Here is a 7,955-nt window from a genome sequence, read left to right as displayed (position 1 = left end):
AGGGGAGTTTTGTCTTGTTCGAGCAATTTCTTGTGTTCTAGTTTCGGCCCTACGTCCAAAGTTGGCATCAGCTACCTCCCCCTCGCGTGCCCCTCGCGAGCCGGGCCGGGCCAAGCACGCGAACACTCCGGACCATAGTCGCCGCTCTCTCTCAGGAGGCTCCCAACGCAAGACTAACGGATTCCCCCAGAGGGCGCTCAGAATGCTGAGGCCCCCTGTCGGTGTCAAAACCGGCGGATCTCGGGTAGGGGGTCCCGAACTGTGCGTCTAAGGCTAATGGTAACAGGAGACTGGGGACACGATGTTTTACCCAGGTTCAGGCCCTCTGATGGAGGTAATACCCTACTTCGTGCTTGATTGATCTTGATGATATGAGTATTACAAGAGTTGATCTACCATTAGATCAGAGAGGCTAAACCCTAGAAGCTAGCCTATGGTATGATTGTTGATCGTGATTGTCACTAAACCCTCCGGTTTATATAGAGACCGGAGGGGGCTAGGGTTACACAGAGTCGGTTTACAGAGGAGGAGATCTACATCCAGATCGCCAAGCTTGCCTTCCACGCCAAGGAGAGTCCCATCCGGACACGGGACGAAGTCTTCTATATTGTATCTTCATAGTCCAACAGTCCGGCTGTCCGGATACCCCCTTATCCAGGACTCCCTCAGTAGCCCCTGAACCAGGCTTCAATGAAGATGAGTCCGGCGCGTAGATTGTCTTCGGCATTGTGAGGCGGGTTCCATCTCCGAATACTCCAAGATAAATTCCAAACACAAGGACCGTGTCCGTCTCTGCAAGATAACATTCCATATACCACCGTAGAGAGAATAATAATAATCCACGAATTCAATCTGTTGACAATTCTTCGAAAAGTGACATCACGCCATGGTCTAGTTTTTATTCGAACTGTTTTCTACAACCTGCTTCCGCACACATCGCGAGGCGGTTTCTTCGACACGTCTTGTCAAAGCAGAGATCGTGTCCCCTTAATACGGGATCCTCTTCAATATGGGCGTGGGTAACCCAACTGCTCCATCAATTACGGTAAGTGGGGAACGAGCAGGCTCTGTTAGGCAAGCGGGGAGGCGTAAAGTTTTATCGCCTTGATAAAAAGGGGGAAAAGCCTCATCTCCTTTACCCACGCCTTCTTCTACTTTTGCTCGCCCCTTTCCTTTCGCCCAAGCCCTAGCGCCCAAGCATTCATCCTCCCACAAAAAAGGTCCTCCGAAAATGTCCGGATCCGGAGCAGGAGGCAAGTGGATGGCCTCCTCCGTCCAGGAGAAGGATATTAAGAAGCTGCGGGCTGCCGGATATTTGGCCAAGAAAATCGGCCACCGTCTTCCATCGGCGGGACAGATTGTCCCTACTCTGGAGCCCCATGAGAGAGTTGTTTTCCTCCCCCATTTCATCCGCGGGCTCGGGTTTCCCCTCCACCCATTTGTTCGCGGCATCATGTACTACTACGGGATCGATTCCCACGATCTATCCCCCAATTCTTTCCTCAACATCTCGACATTCATTGTCGTGTGCGAGGCTTTCCTCTGTATCTCGCCACACTTCGGGCTATGGCTCAAGATCTTCAACATGAAGCCCAAGGTGGTGAGTGGCGAACACGCCGAGTGCGGAGGTGCCATGGTGAGCAGGATGCCCAAGGTCACATGGCCGACGGGTACTTTCAATGACTCCGTCAAGGAGTGGCAGCAACAGTGGTTCTATATCACCGAGCCGCGCGGCAAAAAGTGGGCCACTACTCCTGAGTTTCGATCTGGAGCCCCTTTGCGGCTCACATCCTGGCCCAAGAAGGGCATAAGCTGGTCGTCGTCCGATGAACTGTCAATGATCCAGGCGCGCGTCAAAGGTATGGAGGACAAGCGAGTCAGGCTTGTTGACGTGGTCCAGGTGATGCTGGTCCACCTAATCCTTCCTTGTCAGCACAGAGGCTGTAACTTCTGGGAGTACGACCCGGCCGAGCACCGGACCCTGTAGGAGATTTTCGGCTCCTCACACAAGGACATCTGGAAGGTACTCTTTAAGTCCGGCAAACCATGACCGGACTCGGCCGCAGACCGCGGGCATCAACTGTCCCGCCCCACCAGTCCGGTAAGTCGCCATCATATCTTGGTTATTCGTATGTTTCATTGATACGTCCCGAAGGAGTTGTTTTTAACGTGTCTTTCCACGATCACCTTTAGGAATGGACGAAGGTGGCGGAGCAGATTCATTGTCCGGCCCCACTGCCGGAAGAACTGGCGGGACCTCTTTTGATGAAGATGCTGGTCCCAGCTGAGGGAGTCCTGGATTAGGGGGTATCCGGACATCCGGACTATATACATCGTCTGGACTATTGGAGCGAGAAGATACAAGACTCAAGACTCCGTCCCGTGTCCGGATGGGACTCTCCTTTGCATGGAAGACAAGCTCGGTGATCCGGAAATTGTGTTTCCTTCCTTGTAACCGACTCCATGTAAACCCTAGACCTCTCCGATGTCTATATAAACCGGAGAGGATGGTCCTTAGAAGGCTGATCACAATTACAATCATACCATCATAGGCTAGCTCTTAGGGTTTAGCCTCTATGATCTCGTGGTAGATCTACTCTTGTACTACTCATATCTTCAATATTAATCAAGCAGGAAGTAGGGTTTTACCTCCATTGAGAGGGCCCGAACCTGGGTAAACATTGTGTCCCTCGCTTCCTATTACCATCAGCCTAGACGCGCAGATCGGAACCCCCTACCCGAGATCCGCTGGTGTTGACACCGACATTGGTGCTTTCATTGAGAGTTCCTCTATGTCGTCGCTGCAAGGCTCGATGGCTCGTCTCGTCGTCAAGGACAACATTACCTCGGGGGGAGCTCTGGCTGTAGGCCAAACTCTCCGACTTGGCGGCTTCATCATGGCTGCCCCATCAGCGGCCGCGCCGACGATGGCCTCTCGAGTCATCAAGCATAACCTTCGCGTCGGTTCGGAACTCGCCAAACAGATGGATCCGATGGAGCTCTCCTCCCTTAATGAGCTCTTGGATCACATCGCCGCTCTAGGAGTCGCTACAGACTATGACCGGATCGGGCTTAAACCTGACCAAAGGGACATTAGATCCCTGCCGGCCACCCATGAGATAGCGGTAGTGGAGGAACTACATACGGATTACCCCTCTATTCTGAGGATGAATTGTGTCTGGATCACCGAGCTCCCTAAGCCGAACTCCCGCTTGAGGGAAAACATGGCCCAGATCCCGGACTTAGGATCGGGTATTCAGCCGAAAAAATTGGGCAACATCCCGGATCCTGAGCTATCGAACTCAGTGGCTCCCCTACCCCTAGGCGCTAGGCCGGATCAGAATCCAGACTCATCCACGAACACCCATCTATGCTTAAACCGTCTCTCCCATACCAGACAAGAGCCCCACGAGACAGTACATCGCTACTGGGCCAGATTCCTCCTTGTGTTAAATAAGGTCAAGGACTGTCGCGAGGAGGACGCAGTCTCACTTTTCTGCAAAATCTGTACGGACAAAGGAATCCTTAACGCTATAAGTCGCCGTGACATAGTACACCTTGCTGACTTAGAAACCATAGTACAAAAATACCGTGCGATGGAAAGCGCCTGGAAAACTCAAACATAATTTTGGGATAGCCCGGTTCTCACCAAAACCTTTGTTCGAGCTAAACAGGCGACCTCTCGAAGGTCGGCAGATCCAATCCCCAAGAAGTCGAAACCCGCCCCAGGGCGTGGAACCGTATTGGAAGAATGGCTCAATGGGCCATGTAAGCTCCACAGTACGCCAGACACAACACCAACCCATAGCCTTAGGGCATGTTGGATACTCCGGCAGGTAGCAAAAAGCGGCGAGGATCTCCTCGTGAGCCATAAAGCAGAACAACATCCTGCCAAGGAACACAATACGGTACTAACAATCTTCGAGACTTTTGCCTCAAACAGTAGGCGCAAGCGAGCTCATCGAAGGTCCGCTGAAATCTGCCATGTGGCAAAAATAAACCCCTGGAACGACACTGCTATAACTTTCAATGCCAGTGATGAACCTCGATTCCAGACTGTTCGGACACCAGCCGCTCTGGTCCTTAGCCCAATCGTGGATGGCTTTTGGCTCACTAAAGTACTCATGGACAGCGGAAGCGGATTAAACTTGATCTATGAAGAAACACTCAACAAGATGGAAATTGACAAAAGCCGCATTGAGCAAAGTGGCACAACCTTCAGGGGAATTATCCCTAGTCGGGAAGCGCGGTGTGCGGGAAAAATCACACTCGATGTGGTATTCGGCACCCCGAAGAATTACAGGTCCGAAGAAATCACATTCTAGGTGGCTCCTTTTAGCAGCGGATACCACGCCCTTCTAGGGCGGGACGCGTTCGCAAGCTTTCAAGCTATACCCCATTACGGGTACATGAAGCTTAAAATGCCCGGGCCCAATGGAATCATCACCCTAGCCAGTGATCCGGACGTCGCACTTCATGCCGAAAACAAAACCACAACACTAGCCCTGGAAGCATTATCCGAAGCCCTAGCAGCCGAAGAATTAACAACGCTGAGGGCCACCGTGGACACGAACGACATGATACTTGACAAGCAACCCAAGTCCACCTCATTTAAACCCGCAGACGAGATAGTCAAATTCCAAGTCCATCCAACGGACCTCATGAAGACAGGTTCCATTGGGACACAGTTGAACCCCGCAATGGACGCCGCACTACGGGACTTTTTACGCCAGAATTGGGACATTTTCGCCTGGCACCCATCGCACATGCCGGGCATCCCGCGCGGATTGGCCGAACATAGCCTTAACATACTAAAGGGATACAAACATGTCAAACAGACCCTAAGGCGATTTTCAGAGCATAAACGACAAGCAATGGGGGAAGAGCTAGCCAAGCTACTTGAGGCCGGATTCATCAGAGATATCAAACATCCAGATTGGCAGGCAAATTTGGTAATGGTACCAAAGAAGGACAAATCCTGGCGCCTATGCGTCGATTTCAAAGACCTCAACAAGGCTTGCCCCAAGGATCCCTTTCTCCTCCCTCGCATCGATCAAATCATCGATGCCACAGTGGGACACTACTCGCTGTGTTTTCTCGACGCATACTCTGGATACCATAAAATAAATATGGCAGAGTCTAACCAAGCTGCAACAGCTTTCATAACGCCATATGGCCCTTTTTGCTTCAACACTATGCCTTTCGGGCTTAAGAATGCCGGTGCAAGCTATCAACACATGATTCAAACATGCCTGGGAAAACAAATCGACAAAACAGTGGAGGCATACGTGGACGACGTGGTCATAAAAACAAGACACGTCAAAACCCTAATAGATGACTTGAGGCTTACATTTGATAACCTCCGGCCATACGACATCAAGTTGAATCCGAAAAAATGCGTTTTCGGTGTCCCCTCAGGGAAACTGCTGGGCTTCATTGTTTCCAATAGAGGAATTGAAGCAAATCCGGAAAAAATCCGAGCTCTATCACAGTTGGCTATACCAACAGACCTCAAGCACATCCAGAAACTAGCTGGATGCGTGGCCGCTTTGAGCCGCTTTATCTCCAGGCTAGGAGAAAAGGCATTACCTCTTTACCGCCTCCTTCGGCGCACCGAACACTTCGTGTGGACGGATGCAGCCGCGTCCGGACTCGATGAAATAAAGACCTTACTGGCCAGTAATCCAGTCCTAACAGCGCCAAACATCAGCGAGCCCATGCTACTGTACACAGCTGCAACACATCAAGTTGTAAGCGCAGTGCTCGTCGTCGAACGAGATGTTGACGGATATAGATTCCCGCTCCAAAAGCGGTTTATTACGTATCCACGGTCCTCACCCCATGCAAATCCCGATACCCACACTACCAAAAAAATAGCATATGTGGTGTTCATGGCATCCTGTAAGCTGCAACACTACTTTCAAGAGTGTTCGATTACGGTGGCCTCCGAAGTACCACTCAATGACATAATAAATAATCGCGATGCTACAGGCCGGATTGCTAAATGGGCCATCGAGCTCCTTCCATTCGACATAACATACAAACCACGGCGGGCCATCAAGTCGCAAGTACTGGCAGACTTTGTCGCCGAATGGACAGAAGCTGAACTCCCTAAAGAGTACATCGCGTACTCCAACTGGATCATGCACTTCAACGGCTCTAAAATGCTGGCCGGATTGGGAGCGGGTGTAGTACTGACGTCTCCCACCAGAGACATGGTCTAGTATGTTCTCCAAATATTATACACAGACTCCAACAATGCAGCTGAATATGAGGCTCTGTTGCACGGTCTTTGGATGGCAGTCTCTATGGGCATCCAACGCCTGGAAGTGCGCGGGGATTCGAACCTCACAATATCACAAATTAACGGAGACTTTGATGCCAAGGATCCGAAAATGGCAGCCTACTATAATGCCGTCCTCAAAATGTCAGCTCGGTTTGAGGGGCTCGAATTCCACCATGTGGCTCGAGAAAACAATCAAGCGGCTGACGTCCTCGCCCACATCTGCGCTAAACGCGACCCTGTCCCACCTAACATATTCCTGGAAAGGTTGTTCAAACCATCCGTAGTATGGGAAGGGGAGTCCAGCAATACTAGCACGGACCCGAACTCACCCCCAGATTCCGAACCGTCAGACATAATCGGAGGCTTTACCACCGAAATTACATCTTCGGCCCACGAAATCATGGCCGTAGTTGCCCCGTGGACTGAACCTTTCCTGGCCTACCTAACTAGACAGGAGCTCCTCGAGGACCAAAATGAAGCACGTTGCATCGTCCAACGTTCTAAGGCTTACAAGGTCCACGAAGGGGAACTCTACAAGAAAAGTGCTACCGGAGTGCTCCAAAGATGCATCTCCGAAGAGGAAGGGCGGAAGCTCTTGGCTGAAATCCATGCCAGACTGGGCGGGCACCACGCCGCGTCTCGAGCACTAGTCAGCATGGCCTTCCGTACAGGCTTTTATTGGCCGACGGCCCGAGCAGACGCACAGGACCTTGTCCAACACTGTGTTGGTTGCCAGCTCTTCACCAATCAGGGTCATATGCCCCCTACCGCTCTCCAAACAATCCCCATAACTTGGCCCTTTGCGGTCTGGGGGCTGGATATGGTCGGACCTCTTAAAGGGGGAAGCCATAAGAAAAAATACTTATTGGTCATGGTGTACAAGTTCACGAAATGGATAGAAGCCAAACCAGTCAAAATGGCCGAATCCGGACCAGTCATAGACTTCATATCCGGGGTCGTACACCGATACGGCGTCCCTCATAGCATCATCACTGATAATGGCTCCAATTTCATAGCCGATGAAGTGAAAACTTGGTGCGGCAAAATGGGCATTAAGCTCGACTACGCTTCCGTCTACCATCCTCAAACAAACGGCCAGGTCGAATGGGCAAACGGTCTCATAATGAGCGGCATCAAACCCACACTAGTGCGATCCTTGATAGAGTCGGACACGCATTGGGTCGAGGAGCTCGACTCCGTACTCTAGGGGCTGCGGACCACGCCGAATCGCACCACCAGATATACACCATTTTTTATGGTGTACGGTGCGGAAGCAGTACTACCCTGTGACATAATACATGATTCGCCATGCGTACGCATGTACAAAGAGAAGGAAGCCGAGTTAGATCAGCAGGATAACTTGGACGCCCTGGAGGAGGAGCGCGACTTCACAAAGGCCCGCTCCACATTCTATCAGCAACAGGCTCGACGATACCAAAGCATAGAAGTGCAGGCCAAAACTTATAATATTGGCGAGCTCATTCTACGCTTACCGGAGAATAAGAAGGATGAGCTCAAACCCAAGTGGGAAGGTCCCTTCGTCATTGACAAAGTTCTCACCGGAGGAGCGTACCGCTTACATAATGCATCCGATAACAGACTCGAGCCGAATCCATGGAACGCGGTCAGACTTCGGAGATTCTACGCCTAGCGCCAAACTCAGTGTTTG

Source organism: Triticum aestivum, chromosome 6B, assembly GCF_018294505.1.
Source record: "Triticum aestivum cultivar Chinese Spring chromosome 6B, IWGSC CS RefSeq v2.1, whole genome shotgun sequence".
Taxonomy (NCBI): domain Eukaryota; kingdom Viridiplantae; phylum Streptophyta; class Magnoliopsida; order Poales; family Poaceae; genus Triticum; species Triticum aestivum.
This window is presented reverse-complemented; position numbering follows the sequence as displayed.